The sequence below is a fragment of the Canis lupus genome, chromosome 31, assembly GCF_048164855.1.
Source record: "Canis lupus baileyi chromosome 31, mCanLup2.hap1, whole genome shotgun sequence".
NCBI classification, from domain to species: Eukaryota; Metazoa; Chordata; class Mammalia; order Carnivora; family Canidae; genus Canis; species Canis lupus.
Genome location: NC_132868.1, coordinates 22,235,907 through 22,254,203, shown reverse-complemented (window position 1 = coordinate 22,254,203; position 18,297 = coordinate 22,235,907). Strand labels below are relative to the sequence as shown.

Genomic DNA, 18,297 nt, shown 5'->3' with positions numbered 1-18,297 from the left:
GTTTCTGTGCATTGACACTTTTCCCATAGCTTTGGCCAAAGGACACGGTAGGAAATGCCTAGAGCACTAACGTACGGTCTCTTCATCTGGCTTATTCCAACCTAAAAGTCTGTTTGCTGCAATCCTTCCAGTTCTTAAAGGTGTGCTCAAATGTCACCTCCTTTGAAAGCTTTGCCCCCATTCCAAACCCACTGAAACCTTCCTCCAGGCTCCCACAGCATGATGCCTATATCTCTCCATTGTCAACTCTGTCGTTTTGCTTAGTGAAATAACTAATTATTTATGTGTTTGGGTCTCCCACTAGATTGTAAACTCCAGGAAAGAAGAAATCACATTTACCTATATTTCTATTCCTCAGTGCCAAGTCTAGGCTTTGCATAGTAGGCACTTAGGAGATGGGTACACTTTCTTTAAAAAAAAAAAAAAAATGAGAAGAGAATACTTTCTTGTTACAGAAAACTGAAATTTAAGGATTTAACAATTTACCCACTAGCGATCACCCTACAAACCCCTATAAATGACAACCACTATCAATATTTCATTACTACTCTCAAGTTTCCCTGAAAAGCTCAGAACATGAACACGATTTTCATAATTGTTATCCTAGTCTACCTAAAGACAGAACAGTAAAAACATACATCGCGCTTTTCTGTCCTGAGCACAGGCTCTCAACTGCTGGTGCAAGAATCATTTCCAGGAACCTACAGTGCTTTCTTGAAATCCCAGAATCCCTCCAGTCAACATTTCATTAAAACAATCGCGTTTCCTTCATACTTCATCATTGATGATAAAGCGAATGAGTCAGCTCTACAAAATACAAACAATAATTGACTATGAACATAACTGTATTGCATAGAACTTGAGATATCACTATCTCATTTGCTCTTCTCTGCAAGCTTCTCCAACACGAGGAAATAGAATAATTGTTTTAGAGATGAGGAAACTCAACTCCACAAGATATGATTTATCTCCAAAACACAAAGCTCATACAGGCAATGACAAGATGTGAACTCAGGATTCAAGATACTGAATCTCCATCCAAAGTTGTGTTCATTTATACAATGTTGTTTCTCTTATCTGAAAGTGTGTACTTAGATACCAGAAGTCAGTAATGGAGCCCCTGAGACTTATATAAATGAAAAAGTTACCTAACTCAGATAAAGTTTGAGATGGGTTCCATGAAAATATAAAAGAAGAAGAAAGAGAAAGAGAGAAAAAAAGAAACTACTTTGGGTTAAGACAGTCAGTTAAATTTCCTGGAAAACAGGGGTCTTGAACTGTACTTAAAAGGCATACTAATGAAAGTAAGCCCACAAACTGACAGTTTCAAAATCATCCAGAAGCTCATCAGAAATACAAATTCTCCCACACTATGCTCTCAGACCTACTGGACCGTAATCTCTGAGAGTGAGTATAATCTACCTCTCTAATGTATATCACTTTACAGCAACTGAGTCCTCCCAGGTGTTACCAATGTATGCTAAATTTGAAAAGTACTGCTTGAAAGTTAAGACAAGGACCTGGATAAGTTAAAAGGTAATGGGTCGGTTCTAGAGGTGGGGGAATGACATTAAAAATAAGGAGGCCTAGAATCTAGAAAACTCAAAATATGTTAGCAAAGCAGATTGAGAACAACGGACTAGAGAAGTAGTATCCCCTGAGGGACTGGGTCTGAACACATTCCTTTGTAGAGAATGCCCAGTGCAGCCACCCGGGGCCTTGTGAGCACGTGGACTCCACAGCCACTCAGCCCAAGTTCTGAGTCTGGAGAGAAAGCACGCACACATAAAGAACAAGATCATCATGCAATTCAAGACCAGAGGCCACACATGGTTGAGAGACTGTTAGGAGGAGAAACTCTTGTACAAACCGGAGGAACTCAAGTTCACCAGGCACATGAGAATGGAAAGGAACATGGCAAAGGTCCGAGAGATTTAAAAAAAAAAAAAAAAAACCATGATCTACTGAGCACAAGTGAGGCACCCTGGGATTCAGCATCCTCCTCTGTAAAAGAAGAGATTCATAATCCTGAGCCAGTGGATGGTTGAGGGGATTAGGTGAGGCAATTTTACAAGGCAGCTCCTCCGGTAGGGTCTGGCACAGGGCAGACACTCAATGCCGCCTTCCTCTCCCTGTCAGGCCAATGGAGGGCAAAAGAAAGACCCTAGCATGGAGCCCTCTCTGGGGCTATGTGGTGAGCTACTGCCACTGATGCTGTTTTCTCAAAAAAGGTTCACAAGGCAGTCTGCTAGGGGAGTTCCTGTGGTTGGTGTAAGCAACACACAGAGGCACATTCCATTTCAAGACTTAAGGCTCCTTCACTTCCGGCTTCTCACTCTTACTTTTTCAGAGAGGCCACAGGTTCTCAAGTTTATCTTGAGCGCAGCTCTCCTTCTCAATGACACGTAATTTCTACAGGCAAAAAGTGCTCTAACTTCTTCTTTCAGATGGGACTTCCGGCTGCCCTGAGAATGGACTTAGCTCTAGTACTTAGATGATCTGTCAGAAAAGGGACACGAATCCACACATCCATCCAGCTGGTTGACTGGGGGGTCTCCCCACCACACCCAGTGTATGTCTCCTAGGGGCGGTAACTAGGGTTGCTCAAAGGCAAAAACAAAGTTCCAGAGTCAAATGAGAGCAAGACAACAGTTGTCCCACAGGGCTTCCTAAAAGAGCCTCAGGTACATTGTCAGTACCTAAGAGGGCGCCAGAGTATGTGGCATTTCCCAGGCTTGTGTGCCCACTCTCCTCAGAGTGGTATCAACTTAGACTAGTATTTATGGACCACGCAGAAGAAACGATGACTCAAGGCATGATAATAGAGGAGGCAGGCATTAGCTACCTGCCTATAGCCACCTCCCAGAAAGAATGTGCAGCTGCTCAAGGCTTTTTGTTATACTTTTCTCGTCTTCCCATTCACCACCCTGCTCACGGTTTTCTCAGCTACCTTCACAACCCCTTTCCTTTCCCCCTGCCTCCACACACAGGATCTGCTAACCTAATCAATACTTGATGAACACCCTCTGCTCCACCAGCCTGCACACACTGGTACCTCAATTTTATCATTCATCCCATTTGCTTCGAAGGCATCTCCCTTTACCAAAATCCCATTCATTCAAGGTTCACCTAAATGTCACTGGTGCCATGAAGACTTCCTTGAATCTCCCGCCCTGCATCCCAGTTGGAAGCAGTGGGTTTTTTTCCTTCTCTGAATTTTCTCTTCAAGGTTCTACTTTCTACTTTAATTTATAGCTATCTGTGTGCTGTCTCCCCTTCACCCTGTGGTTAACCCCTCCCCCTAACACTTCACTCCTGTCATCTTGTTTCAGCCTCACGGCATGCTGGAAGACAGAACAGGCAGGTATAATCATCCTCGCTGCACAGAGACAATAGAGCTTAGTGGTTAGGAGAGCAGTTTCTAGAGCCAGATGATCTGAGTTCAAGTCCTGACTTTCCTTTTTATGAACGTGGGACCTGGAGCAAGCTGTGTAAAGTCTCTGGTTCTCAATTTTTCCTCTGTGAAAACGTAGGAATAACCCTCCTCAGAGAGTGGCTATGAGGACTGAGTGAGGTGATGATGCTGAGTGCTCACAATAATACCTAACTCAACAAGCATTAATTAAGCAAAAGTTCCAGGGAGTTTAGAAGTGGCCGGGTCAGAATTTTCCAGATTTCAGTCATGCTTCTTCCCTCAATAATGGTATCTTTCAGTATTGCTCATCTGTTCAGTAAATATTTATTGAGCTCATAAATGAGCCAGGCATGACTCTGGACAAATGGGAAACAAAGACAGACAAGGGTCTGAACTCAAGGTCCTTACACTCTAGCAAGAGAAAAAGGAAGCAGAAAGGAGTCGATGCAAAAATAAGATAACTAAACAAACAAGATAGATGAGTGCTTTTGGTTTGGGTTCATCCCATGTCACCTTCCTCCATCCCAACAATTCCTTGCAGTATTGCATGTTGATGAAAAGTATGCACAGAATGCTTCCCGCATGATTTGAAACTATATTTCTAGAACTCAACATTTGCTTAGAACATTTTGCCTGATTTCACCAGTTTCTTCAGGGAATGAGCCAGGAATCACTCCGGGGTTTTTCCTAATGATCCTACGCATGCATTTTGGGTCATCCCTTCCCTCATCCAAATAAACCCAGGTGCATCCCCGGTGGCTGATATGTGACTCAATAAAAGAACATTCTGTCTTGGCACTCGGCTGCTGCTTCTGGACTCACACCGCTTTTATGAGATTTATTACCAGAGAGGCATTTCACTAGAAGAAAGTGTCAGGCACAGAACTGGAGACTGGACCATTCTCTCCCTTCAGGACTTCAGCTATTAAAAGAGTTAAGTCAAACTAATCCCATAATTTGAGTCCTGAGGAACTTTGAAAATGATGCTTCTGCATCTAGCAAAAATAGACATTGATCATCTCTGCCATCGTTAGGACAGGTTTTTTTATCTGTGAGAAATATTTTCTCCAATTTGATTTTATTATGCTCATACTTAAAGGCTTTTCTATAGTGTTACTAAGTCATGTGCCTCAATCACTTGTCATTCTTGCAGTTTCTGCCTTGGTTTGCTAATCCACAACTCTGTATTCTCCTACCGCACCATTCTCGAGGGTACACACAGGAACTTGCCCTGCACAGTGGATTGAGGTTGTGGCAATTACATATGAATGGGGTGGAGGAAGGGGAAAGTAATGGATAAATTCAGAATCCAAGTTTTGGGTAAACACCCCCCTCCAAACTAGCTGAAAGTCTCTAACCTAAAGAGTTGAAGGTTATCCTTGACCAGAAGCAGACAAAATACCTGCCAAACTTCTATCCCTTCCTCTACCTAGACTTGTGGCAAGTCATGGTCTTTGCTGACCCGAAAAGCTGCTGAATTGGAAAGTAAGTTTATTAAGACTAGAAAGATGTAAGGATTAAAGTCAAACACAGATGTGATCTCAGTTGGTGGCCCCTCCTTTGAATCTCAGTATGGAGAGCCCTTGGCCATTGAAAGGACTTCCATGCAGGCCTCCTGAATGCACAAGGTTGAACCCAAGGTCAGGTCTCTGCCAGATCTGTTGGTGTGCTTGCCCACCAAAAACTCACAGGAAATGAGCCACAGGGCCAAAGAATCCCTGACTCTAGGTCCATCTAGCAGAGCAGTGCCAACAGGTAGCCAAACTGGTTATTTAAGCCGTGGAGCGTTCTACTTAAATGAAATAGCACATAAAACTAAATTAAAACAAATCCAAGAGTGCAGCTACTCAAGTAGAAAGGCCCAGGGTCCTCACTATTCACCCTATAACCCAGTATCCGAGGCCACATATCAACTCAGGACTCTGAGGCTGGTTCCTTGAAGCATAGATTAAAAGTTCACTGTTTTAATCTAATTTCAACCTTAAAAATTCTTCAGGGAAAACTGAGGCCCAGAGATTAAGAGCAGCCCACGGACACAGTTACCAAGTAGCACAGCCATAAATTCTCCCGAGAGAAATCATACCGCATTTTCCAAAATGTGAAACATTTATGGTCTATGATTTCTACCCTTTTAATAGGATGAAGAAGTTGGTATAATCACTGTGCCAAACAAAATTTAAAAATGCATCCAAGGTTAAAGAGTGGTCAATAGCAAATAAGGACACCTTAAATTATACCCTGGGGCTCCCAAATTGTGGAAACACAAAACATTCATTCTCCGTGTTAAAGTTTCAAGTACTGATTCTGCAGTGAAAACAACAAAATTACAGTAGGGGAATTTTGTTTTATTTTTTTAGCCACTATACATAAATGTGTCAGGCACGAAATCAAACCACTCAAAAATCATGTGAAATCCATTCAGTTTTAAGTACAGAAAAACACAGCATTTGTGAGGTGTGGGAGACACGTAACCTAAATGTGCTCCTTGGGTTAGTAACTTGAACTAGGAATTCACTAAAAAAGTGTGAGGAGCCTACAAGAGAGAACACTGAGCAAAAACATTGTGAGACACATTTGATATAATAGTCACATGATTAACAAACTGTCACATCAAACTTTCCTGCAATGTGGGAACACTTTGACACTTCATATTTTTAAAAACTGACATTTTGATTCATTACTGTAAATAGCACGTTGGGTTAAATATTGTGACAAGGAACAGATCATATATATATGTACATATATATGCACTCTATATATTACATGTGTATATTTTTCCTAGCTCTGTAACATTTTGAAATATATGAAACCTTTTCCTACAGTAACAGTTTGGGCCAGTGTGTAAACAGGCTACTGCACTCCTAAACCACCCCTTTCTCTTGTTAAGTAGGCAGATGGACAATGTTTCTTCATTCCCCAGAAAGTGAATGAAGCAGAGGGATTTCAAGAGCAATAGGATGACTTCTAAAGAGATTCCAAATAAGCCTGTCAACATCAGCAAAGGACGTGATAAAAGATGTTTTAATTTACTGCACCTGAAGTCACAAAATCATCGTCACCAACGCATAGAAAACATTTCTCCTGTCTTCAGGGTGCTTCCATCTACTTAGAGAAACGCGCACGCACAGGCAATTCTAAAGCAAGGTAAACTGCTTCAAACATACAAGAAAGGCACAAAGTGCTGCTTTTTTTTTTTTTCCTTTTCTTTTTATTTAGGGTGCATTACTTGTAGTAAATAACATGTTCTCTTAGCCATTGCTAGAGTAAACTGATTCAGCTCAATTAAAGTATAGGCACCCATGGGGGGGCTCAAAAATTTAGAATGACTGCAAGAATGCTCATATACCCAAGACAAGCTTTCTTCTCGAAGAAAATATAGCATTCGATTTCCATTTAATACCAAACAATACAACTCTCTAACTTTTCAATTTTACCTACAACTCTAGAACAAAAGGTAAAATAGTCATCTCCCTGAACATTCAAGTTTAAATTTCAATTTTTCCCTTGATAATTCCAAAGTTAGTACGTACTTTCAAAGTATACACAGCTTTATTAAAGGCCCAGAAGCTAATCTCACTCACACATACACTCTCTACAGAGATAGACTTATATTTGTCTTATGTATTCAACTTTGTCTCTGGACATTATACCATTATTATTCAACTCACCCTTCTCCTTACACACCTGGAGAGTTAGATACAAAAAGGAAACATGAGATATATAGATGTAGATATTGATATATAGATATATTATGATATTATACTCACTACAAATAAGATTTGCCTCTGTTCTGAAATTTAAATTAGGCAATGGTATCTTTCCTGAGCACATAGATAAAAAAGAAGACTGTTCACATTGATAGTTTTTGAAAAAGGATGTAGAATGTTATCAAACTCATCCAAATCCAACAGAAGTTTGGATAGCATAATGGATATCATCTATTGAATATGGCAAATGTTGAGAAGAACCTATAAAACAATATCAACCAAAATCTAGGCTTCTGCTGCAGCGTTCAAAGATTCATATATCCTGGGGCAGCCCGGGTGGCTCAGCGGTTTAGCGCCGCCTGCAGCCCAGGGAGTATTCCTGGAGTCCCAGGATGGAGTCCCACATCGGGCTCCCTGCATGGAGCCTGCTTCTCCCTCTGCCTGTGTCTCTGCCTCTCTCTCTCCTTCTCTGTGCCTCTCATGAATAAATAAAATCTTTTTTAAAATTTTCCATTAAAAAAAAAAGATTCTTATATCCTTTTGTAACCAAAAATAGTGGTCTAGTTTTGTTCTTAGCTAAATTAGTCAATTCATTTAGGACAGAGGGTCTTCTATCCCCCTATGCTAGATGTATCCAAATTTATTAAAAGTTTAAAAATTCTTATACTCTAGTCTTAAATTTATCTCAAATTAAACAAATTAAAGAATATGGAAATGCACTATTTTTCCTTGGCTTATTGGGGGAAAAAAAAAAAAAAAAGCTAAAGTGTTGTCCAAAACATGATGAGAAATCATTGTTTGAACCTGAGGCCTCAATTATTTTTCCAAACTCTTAAGGATGTGGGTTGCAACCTTAAAAGGCTAGAGACTCCTCGAGAGAAGGCTGAACCACTCTCTATGGAACAACACCCTCTCTATAAGTAGTGGTGAAGAACAGAAGTAACATTACGTTATTTGAAAACAGAAGACCTAGATGCAAATCAAATCTCCACCATTTATTACTTGAAGTGAACTTGGGCAGGTGCCTGACTCATTTCTTCTCTGTAGAATAAGGATAATACTGAGTTTTATGGAAATTAAGAACATATGAGAAATCACACAGAATCCAAATTGGTGAGAACGCAAAATCATCATTTGCCAACTTTCATTGTCAACTAAAAAAATATCTTAAGAGGTCATCTGAACTCAACCTAGTTTATCTCAACAAAGATTCACGGTATGCTCATCATAAGTGATTTAGGTCTATGCCAGATGCCATGTCTGAAAGGCAGCAGGGAGGGAGGAAAGAAGGGAGAGGAAAGAAAAAAGAAAAGAAGAAAAATCCCTTCTACCCCTAGGGTCCTGCAATCTTATGAAGGAGACAGTGTCTCATATCTGAACTATCTACAGAATACTTAACACCATATAATAAAGCACCTGCCAAGAAAAGATGGTGCTGACAGTGGCTCTTATGGTGGTAGCCTTATGTGAGCCTACAAGACATTAGGAAAGGGTTCAGGGCAATTAAGAACAAGACATCTTTCCCTTGCCCCTTTAAGCGTCTACTTCTCTCTCAATGACATCATCTGTGGCATCAGATAGGAAGAGTTTCTGCTGATGGTCACAGCTGAGTGGCACCTCAGACACTCACTCTGGGCAGCTATCAGCCCCACACTATCCGTAACTCCCCATCACTTCCTCATTCCTCTCTCTGCACGGAGTTCCTCCCCCCCCTTCACTTCCCCTCCCCATTCCTAGGGACCAAGACGTCCCCACGCCTGGCTCATCTCCACCTACAGCCTCCTGGGCTGAAAAGGGCCCTCAAGCAGGGGAAGCATGACATAGTAGTAACAGGATGGAAATCAGGAGACCCAAGTTCCTGTCCCACCCTCGTCTCTACTTCACTCTGGGACCTTGAGCAAGTCACTGCCACTCAATGGGCCTCAGTATTCTCACCCAGCAAATAAGTAAAGGATATTTAAAAGCCCGTCCTACTCCCAAATGTTCAACGTCTGTGTCCTGACCTACAGCTTCCAACAGTTTCCAAGTGACAACTGGGGCTCACCAGTCACACGGCTTCTGAAGAGGCACTGACATGACCACATCGACGGTTTCTATTGTGGGGAAGGTCAGGGGCTCCTTCAGAAAATAGCTGATCTAAACAGAGCCCAAGGACTGTCATGGCAACACTGCTCACAAGCTGCCAGAGGTAGGGAGGAAAAGCAGCCAATATGCGTGTGCAGCTGCCACATTTCAGAGCAGCGCTCAAACCTCGTTAATATCATCTTGCTTAATACCAAGTCCCATAGATCATAAGCTATTTTTACTATGTATTTAACAGATTTGTGTCTCGTCTTCCCTGCCAGCATTTTCACAGTCCGGCACAGAGGACTCTGCATCAGAGAGCCCTCGGAACCTCAGGCCGCCCAGGGTTAGCTCAGGAGAAGGAGAGACAGGGAAAAGAAAACAGATCGGGGGCAGAAATACACAGTCTGTGGGTGGGAGGCTTGAGGAGAGGAGGGAGAAAGATGTAATAAGAGCAGGTACAAGCCAATACTACCAACACTCATGTGTGAGGCACTCGGGTCTGGTTCTCCCGAGACTCATCTGTACACTTGGGAGGACACAGGTCCGCCCACCCCAGTCTTGGTCACAATGCTGGCTTGCTTCCACTTATCTTCACAGTCAGCGAACCTTAAAACAAGTTGAGTGTGCAACTTTGCAGAGCTCTATGCCCACATTCCGGGAGGTAAGGGCCCATCTAGTACAGTACGCTCATCAGAGCTCCTAAGGAAGGGCTTTTGCTAAACATCCTGATTACAACCTGGCCCCCTCATGCAGAGTGCAAATTCTAGCTTATGACCACCGACCAAGCTAACCTCTGCCAACGCATCTGTCACGGGGCCCGTCGCATAATAGATACCCAATAAATGTCTGCTCGTTTCTCTCGGTTTCATATAGCGGCAGTGTCCTGTATGCCACCTCTATTCCTAAGGGTCTTCAGGGAAAGGAGGAACCCAGTCAAGGCCTGGGTGGTAAGCAGGAACTCTGTCCCTCTATCACTTAGCCAGATAAGGATGCCATTCTCAGACCTGCAGCTAACTGAGGGGGTGAAGTGTGGCCAGTCATTTCTTCCCAGGGCTATAGACAGTTGTTATAGCTTCCCAGTTCTGCAATTCTAGATGCCTCTATATATGTCTCATATCCATCTTAAACCCAAGCAACATGGAGTGAGAAAAACTGTTGAAGAATATAGTTATGTGCTTCTTCATTGAACATTATGTCTAGGGCACTGCTGGGAGCTACATGAAATTCAGAGAAGCAGAGAGTCGTCTTTAGATTCAGAACCATTATAATCTGAGTGCAGGAGGGGCGGGGGTGTGTGTGAGGAAACATGAAAACATAGCCATCAAAAGAAAGTTTCATTATAAAACAAAGTCAAAGGCTAAGACTGTATTTCAGAGCCAAGAGGTACAGAGAGAAGGCTTTCCTAGGAAGAGGGCTTTGAGCTGTTCCTCCAGGCAGGACAGCAAGGCCCATACGACATGGAAAGAGGTGGCATTTTAGAGGAGTTGTGCAGAAGGGTCATCAGTACCTTAGATGGTTAAATATCTTAGTTGTTTGATGTCTCAGATCACTTTAACATTCTGTGTTCTATGCAACAAAGGCCAGGATAATAGTGATCACCCCACCCACCCCTCATCAGGATGCTACATGGGGTAGTAGTTAAGGAACAGGACATGTGGGCCCTGGGCCCTGTCCATGGCCACAGTCAGCTGGCAGAGTCAAGCTAAATGGCTTATCTGGCTGTGGGATCAGAGATCTTAAAGAATTCAGTTGGAGTTGAAGCTTGACAACCCTCTTGTCCAAAGCTCATGTTTTGCAGATGAGTAGACTGAGTCCTACCAGAGAAGAAGTGACTTCTCCCAAATGGATACTTCTGGTAGCCACTTCCTGTTCTCTGGACATGGCTGGTAATCACCTGCTTCTGGTCTTGCCGGTGGCCGATTCTGGCCTGCCAGAAATTTCCCCTCCACTTCCTGTAACATCCCATCAAAGTCCATGTAACCATCTTCCAAAGCCAACTCCGATCCAGTTTCTATAAGAAACTCCCAGGTAGAAAGAGTTCTTCAAATTCTCTGACTCACAGAGTGTAAGTACCGAGTTCACACATCACACTGAATCTCAGCTGGCCCTGACTCAAACTCACCTCCACATCCCTGCCACCTCCCTTCATCGATTTCTTAGCAACCCACCCTGCTCTGCTCGGTAGGTGCCAAGGAAATGTTTATTAGGTCAAGCTGGTCTACAGCATCACTTTTCTGACACTCGGCCAAGTACCTTCTCAAACATACCATGCTGCCTCTGATCACTCCAAGCCTAGAAGTGTGCAATCCCCAGAGCAGAGGAAACAAGTTTCAACCACCTCCAAATCCATCAAACTATTTCCCAGACTGACTACCTATGGGGCAAGAGGGAAAAGAACAGAAAAGAAAGGAGAGGAGAGGCAGAGGGCAAGGACCACACACTGGATAAACAGCCGTGCCTATGAGCGGAAGAGCACGCGCAATATCATCCCAGCGTCATAAGGAAGAAACCGATGGCTGGCCCACAGTGTCACACGGGTTCCCCAGGGGAGCGTGCACATCCAGTGTAACAGGGTATGGTTTCTACTGCTGTAGAAAACCATCGGATGAACAGTCTCAACACGCGGCCATCGGCGGGGGAGACCCTGCAAGTCTCCAGCATCTGGGAGGGAGGCGTGTGGCAGCCACCAATGGCAGAGGCTGTGTACGAGGGACACTCAACAAGCAAGGTCAGAGTGAAATCATGGCAGGAGAACTGTGAGACAGAGCTGTGTAACTCCAGAGGCAACCCAACACACACATCAGATGGGAATTTTTAAAAATCTCTTTAAACACACGAGGACTCAGATGCCAGCACACACAGTGATGGCCCTAGCCAGACAGCAAAGGCATATTGGCACCACTGTAATTTGTCCATTCACCAATATGCTTCCCGAAAAACACCCATATGCTTTCTTTTAGCTTCCATATGCTTTTTTAGCAAGGAAACTAAAATATTTCATTAGTTTTGAGTAATTAATAATTACTTATTTCACAATAGTCATCCTCATTAAAATACGAAAATAACTGATTAAGCTGCAGGATCCTGGCTTTCAACTCAAGCTTTTTGCCTTTTTTTTTCTTTTTTTTTAATTCTTCCCCTCTAGGAATTGAGTAACTGAGTAAAACAGCCAGTGTGGAAACATCCACACAATGGGGGAATGGGGAGTTCTCATACGCACAGCCCAGCGTGCCTCTCGACTGAGACATCATGGTTTAATGAAAAGAACATGGACTTTGTGAGCAGAAAGGCTTTGGGATCCAATCCCAGTTTGACCCCTGTGAGTCGTAGTTCTGAGGAAATGAAAGGCGTTGAAAAGATAAAGGCTGCTGGATTCCTTCAAGCCAGCCTTCCATGATTCCCAGGGAGCGACTTCACAGGCTTCCCTCTGGCCATGGTAAGGCATGGGTAAGGCATGCCCCCAAAAGGCTGGCAGGATGCCAGCCACTGGCACCAGGCCATGGCCAATGGCCTTGACATTGATCTCAGGCATAAAACAATGCTTCTGAAAGTCTAACGAGCATATGAACTACCTGGGGATCTTGTTAAAATGCAGATTCCAATTCAGGAGGTCTGGAGTGTGGCCTGAAGTCTGCATTTCTAGCAAGATCCCAGGTGATGTCGATATTCCTGGTCTTCAGACCAAACTTTGACAAGCAAGGGCCTAAGAAGAACTAAGATGAAATCAGGAAGTAATATCTGTCAAAGCAGGACAACCAGCCTGTGTGTTCAGGCTATGACAGGGATTACCAATCACATTAACCATAATGCCTCCGTATACTGAACTCATCCTCACAACAGTCCTGATTTCCATTTGACAGGCAACAAAACTGAGACCCAAAGAAATCAGGTAATGGATCGAAGGTCATGCAACTACTTATGCTGCATTCCCAATCCAGGTGTATCGACCTATCAAGCTCATGGGCTATGTGAGTGTGAGCCAGCGGAAGACAGAAAATCGAGGTCAACACTACCATAGAGGCTGGTATGAAGTCTGATTTTTATTCTGCCTCTGTTTCCCCACGGGTGAGGTGAAGGCCGTGCACCTGACAATCGTTGAGGCCTCTTTCACCTCTGGCACCAGTTTTCACTCTCATGGCTCGCACGTACATTCACAGTGGGTCACCGAGCGTTAAGCATTAGCTTCACACATGTGGCAGACATTACATCTTGGCACGATCCAAATACTAGCTGCTCACATCTGCATTTGTGCTGATCCATGCATGGTCAGGAGTCTCTGTTAAAAACTCCCACGCTCAGTATAACAAGGGAGAAAACAACAAACGGATTCCCCAAAGCATTGACATTCCAATCCAGTTGATAACGCACAGTTATCAGGGTACTATGACTCTAATCGGTTTTTGTCTCCTCCTCATCTCACTTACAAAAATGAAGAAATTGAGACCACTAACCTGATAGAGGTTTGAAGAAAAAGAAAAAAAAATAAGTTATTTATAATGCATTTTATACAATTGTCTAATATTTCTTAGTCTGCCTTAGGGTACCAGATAAGTATTTAATTAATAAATCATCGCCTAAATGATTCAGGATATGTGATCTTTTCCCTCTCTGAACTCTTCTGGGTCCCACTGACCATTTTCTACCAGGGATTTCTATAATTTATAGAATTTTCGTTGTCCCTCTTCATATTCAGTATGATCTCTGGAGGTAATCACATATTTGGGACCAGATCTGGATTTGAATCCAGACTTTGCTATTTATTAGCAGTATGACTGGGCAAATTACTCAACCACTCTGAGCTCAGCTTCTGTACATGAAAAATGGAAAAAAAAATAATTCTCTGTTTTGCAAGATTAAATGAAATAATATATTAAAATGGCTATCATTTACTGATTCCAGTTTAAAAGTAATTTGAGTGAGTGAATGAAGCGAGCAGAATAGCAGTTTCAACTCAACAGTCTGAGATATTTAACTGTCCAGGGTCATGCTTATAAATGAGCCTGACACTCAGAGTAGAACCATAGGTGAACTGTGGAAAAATCCAAAAGCAACAGGGAATGTATGTCAGCCAAATGTCACCTCAGGCCTTCCATACTGAAGAACATCTTCTGCTTAACCTAGAATCTACATTGGCCTTCAGAAGGTCTACAAACCACCTAAATTATAGACAACGTTTTATGCAGATGTGCATTTTTAACTATTTCATAGATTCACCTAAATTTTTAAACATTCCATAATCCTCTTCGCTACACTGTCCACCATAAACACACATAGGCACCACACACAAATTAAAAACTACTGCCTTAGACAAGTCCCTTGACAAAAAGAGACCTGTCAACGGAAGGGAAAAAAAGGGTGTATTTAATTTTTAAAAGGCTGAAGGATGCAAATACACTGTTTAGCGCCCCCATGGGTAGTAGAAGCTATGATGATGCACACTCCAAACCACAGAAAGGCAGTTCTGGATTCAGGACCTGGCTCAGATGCACACTTGCTATGGTACCCTGGACTGATCAGAGACTCACGAAAATCAGGACTGAGAAAACCTCTGACATCATCTATTCCACCCCCCTTCTCTTCCCATTGCATAGATGGAGAAACTGAGGTTCGGGACGAGGTCATTGCTTCAACAGAGTTGAAGCATATTAATTAGAGCCAGAATTTGAACTTCAGACTGGGTAAAATGATTTCCACACTCTGTATTTCAGTATCAGAAGGTCCAAAATATGTGCTTAGATCCAGTGGCCTCTAAATTATCTTCTAAATGATGGATAATTACGACTCTCTCCTCTGGACCTGGAAATCTCATGAAAACATGAGTTTGATTTTGGCAAAGATCATTCCAGCTGCTTCTCAGTCCCAGCCCAGTCCCATAAGAACAAGGCAGAGAGACAGTCTGAAAGAATGAGAGATGTTGCTATTAATCTCCTGTAGCACTGCACCTGGGAATTACAGGCCTTGAACTAGATTTCACTGTGTTGGCTATTACTCTCCTGTCCTCTTGCTTATTAATCCTTCATCTGTCTTCTCTTTATTAATGTTCCCCACTATGCACAGTAAACAGCCAGCTAGGCGCTCATCCTCAGCTTCCTATAATTCACTGGATCAAAAAAGGGCAGGAGGCGGGTGGAGGAAACAGAGGTGATGTCAGGGTCAAGTCATCCCTTACAGGAAGGACTGCAGGGGAATCCATAGTCTCCTAATAAAAAACAGACAGCAGAAGCCAGCCAGTAAGAATATTCTACTGCCCCACGGAATTAACAAAGATGGCTGGAATCCATTTTTGCTTTAAAAGCATCTCATATTCTTGCTTTGACACTGAGACAGGTTTTACCTGAAAAACAATGGCTCTTTAAATACTGGGAAGAGAAAGGACAGTTTATAGAAAGAGATATCTCTCCTAAAACAGAGATACGACTATGGAGTCAGAAGAAAAGTTCTAGGCCAGGATCTGCCACTAGCACCTTGATTCCAAATCTCAGTCTCTGAAATGAGGTAACCTGGCTAGATTGGTTCTTAAAGTCTCCTCTGGTTTTGACATTCTGACCTCTCCTTACAGGTCAATGACTCAACCTACAGAAGTCAAACAGAAGAAGAACCCAAAAACACTAACCAGCGGGTAAAGCCTCTAAAAATGAGACCCAGATGATGGAGTAGAGAAACATGGAGGAAGATGGACTTTTTTTCTTCCTTTCTAACCCAAAACTGAATGTTGCTGGAGGTTAGGGATGATCAGTGCATAAACATCCTACCCTAGTGTAGATATAATTCAAATCATTAACTGCTCTTCTGCTATGTAAACACACACACACACACACACACACACACACACAACTAATAGAGAAATACCTACTTCCAAGCACCCGTTCTGTGGTAGAGTCATAAGACTTTCCTATGACTTCAGAAAAGTAACAGCAGGAAGAAGAAAAGACTGGCTAAGAAATGCAAACACAGACAATAGGACATTTGACTAGAAGTAATGCCATGATCAATTGGTCCAACTCCATCTGTTGTTAGATACTGAACTGGACCCTGGAGAGGGAAAGTGACTTGCCAAGGTGACACAGCCAGAGCTGGGATTATAATTAGATTCTCACGGCGTCTGGTTCACACAACACAACATAAAACACATGGCTTCGCTCCCCAAAACAATGCTATTCTATCTAGGTAACTAAGAAGCACTTTCATGTATAACTACTGCCTCAACCTCCACCTAAAAAAAAGCAGTAACTGATTAATTTGACTTAAGGTAGACTAGGGCTGTTTCCATCAAATTATAATAAACAATCCACTCTAGCAATAGAGACAAGTCCATGATAATTAATTCAGTATTATTCATCCCTGCTAATGAATCACCCTGTGGAAAACAAGGATAATCAACCGTCTACAGGAGGCCAGAAGCCTATTCTTGTTCAAGTACAGATCTTGCCTATTCCAGAACATTGGGTATCAGCTCTAAATAGTAAACAGGGTATACTGTTTCAGATTCCATGAAGTGCAGCTTTAAATAGATTTGGTTTGGAAATGGAACAGGGGAACACACCACAGTCAGTGGATCAACGTTGAAAGCAGAGAAAAACATGATTACACTCATTAAGTGGGTACCTGTTGACACATCTACTGTCAAGTCTCATTATTTATTTAAACTGTTATTCTTTCTTCATTACTGCCACTGATACCAATTATTACCACAAGATGATTTTAAATTTCTACAACATGCCCCCAGAATATTTACTTCTCTACCTCCTAAAGGTTATTTGAGAAGTTTTTATCCTTCCCTGCCCACCAATCCCCACCTCCAAAATATTGAGGAAGGATGGATGGATGGATGGATAGCTGGATGGATGGACAGCTGGATGGATGAACAGATATAGATGAAACCCCTCTGTCTCAGGAGCAATCATTTCTTAACCTCCCAAGGCTTGCTTAAACTCCAATTTGCAGTTTCAAGATGGGTTTCCTGCAGAAGGGGGGCATGGTTACATAGTTTCAAAGCTTACTCTATTAATATTTAACAACTGGCATTTGGAGAAAAGTTAATATACCTGCAGCTTCTCTGAAGGAACCACTTAGCTCTCTGCCTAACAGGGCTATCAAAAACTATATTACATGTCTACAGGACATTCTTTTCTGATAGATTTATCCATGAAAATACATGAAATAAATTAGAAAGGAGTTTTTGCTGGAGTATTTTACGGACTAGAGAGGGAGCCAAAAATGGGCAGGAAATCATTCCTGTATTTTTGGTCACTACCATTTTTTATAACCTTCTCTGTTGTAGGACAGAGAGTAAAATCTAAACAATAAGTGGCTGCTCTGTCTTATTTAATTATAGAGGCGTTTCACAGTCCATACATGACCCCCCTTGTTTGCACATGGCATGTTCTTTTTTTTTCCCCCCCCAAAGAGTTTATTTATTCACTCATGAGAGACACAGAGAGAGAGAGAGAGAGGCAGAGACACAGGCAGAGGGAGAAGCAGGCTCCATGCAGGGAGCCTGACATGGGATTCGATCCCGGGTCTCCAGGATCTCACCCCAGGCCGAAGGCAGCGCTAAACCACTGAGCCATCCGGGCTGCCCTACATGGCATGTTCTTACGGTGAATATTAGCTTTAAAACCCACATTAATTTAAAAAATCATATCAATATCACACCACAATGTCCACTCAATTCTCAACTGTTAACTCTGACAAACATGACAACAAACTTCAATATTTTCAAAGGTCTGTGTAACCAAAGTCACACTGGCAGTTCAAGATCATGTAAATAACATGAAATATTTGCTGAAATATTCGGTAAAACAAATGTCTACAGTATTTTAAATGCTGATATCAAATCTTCCACAAAGTTGCTATACTTTGGGGCCTGTAGTTAGGAACACCATGTTGACCTCTTCACTTCTTTTTCATCCAAGTCTTCTCAAAGACCACATAGAACACTGCAGACCTAACTGGGAAGTGCAAATATTGGCTAGTTAGACTCAAAAGAAAACTCCTATCTTGCAAGTTTTGCTACTATCATGCTTCCTTTACATATTTTCTTCTTGCCTCTATTTTATTGACAAAATCACGATGAGAATGTTCATTCACCAAAGGCCTAGCTCCTTT

At 42.3% G+C, this 18,297-nt stretch overlaps 1 protein-coding gene across 14 annotated transcripts in view; it reads right to left on the bottom strand.

The window, feature by feature from the left end:
• The window catches only part of LPP (LIM domain containing preferred translocation partner in lipoma), a 670,528-nt gene that overhangs the window by 480,820 nt on the left and 171,411 nt on the right, over positions 1–18,297 (bottom strand). The window contains exon 1 of one of the 14 annotated variants that reach the window (XM_072807804.1): positions 639–777. The exons of the other annotated variants lie outside the window; for them this stretch is intronic. The gene's annotated coding sequence lies outside the window, so the exon portion shown is untranslated. Of the gene's footprint in view, positions 1–638; positions 778–18,297 lie in introns of those variants that run through there. 14 annotated transcript variants of the gene reach the window in all.